A 410-nucleotide genomic window follows, 5' to 3' on the forward strand; every position below is an offset into this window, starting at 1 on the left:
ACACAGTTGATACACATGAATTCATAGATCCTGTGACAGCACACACAGGACCTGCACAAGTTCGGGCCAGATAAGGTCCCAGCCCTGAGAGCGAGAAGCGGATTAGGATACTAAGCCTAACCAAATAGATATCTACAACTGATACTCAAGGGCAAAGGGAAGATATCAGTTTTCCCTGGGGGAGTTTCCCTGGCTGTACTAACCTCTCTTCAGAGTTGGCCTCATGCCCAGCAGTGATGAGCAACACAAGACAAACTCAACAGTATCTTTGGAGACTTTGTCTCATTTTGTTGTCTTTGGGCATTTTTTTATCTCACTGATCTTTGGCTCGTATATTTTGTTTTCTGTTTTTATATTTCTGCCATGGGGGGTGTTTTTTATTTGTAAATGGTTGCTTTTGTTTGTTTTTT

Source organism: Microtus ochrogaster, unplaced genomic scaffold (assembly GCF_000317375.1).
Source record: "Microtus ochrogaster isolate Prairie Vole_2 unplaced genomic scaffold, MicOch1.0 UNK110, whole genome shotgun sequence".
NCBI lineage: Eukaryota > Metazoa > Chordata > Mammalia > Rodentia > Cricetidae > Microtus > Microtus ochrogaster.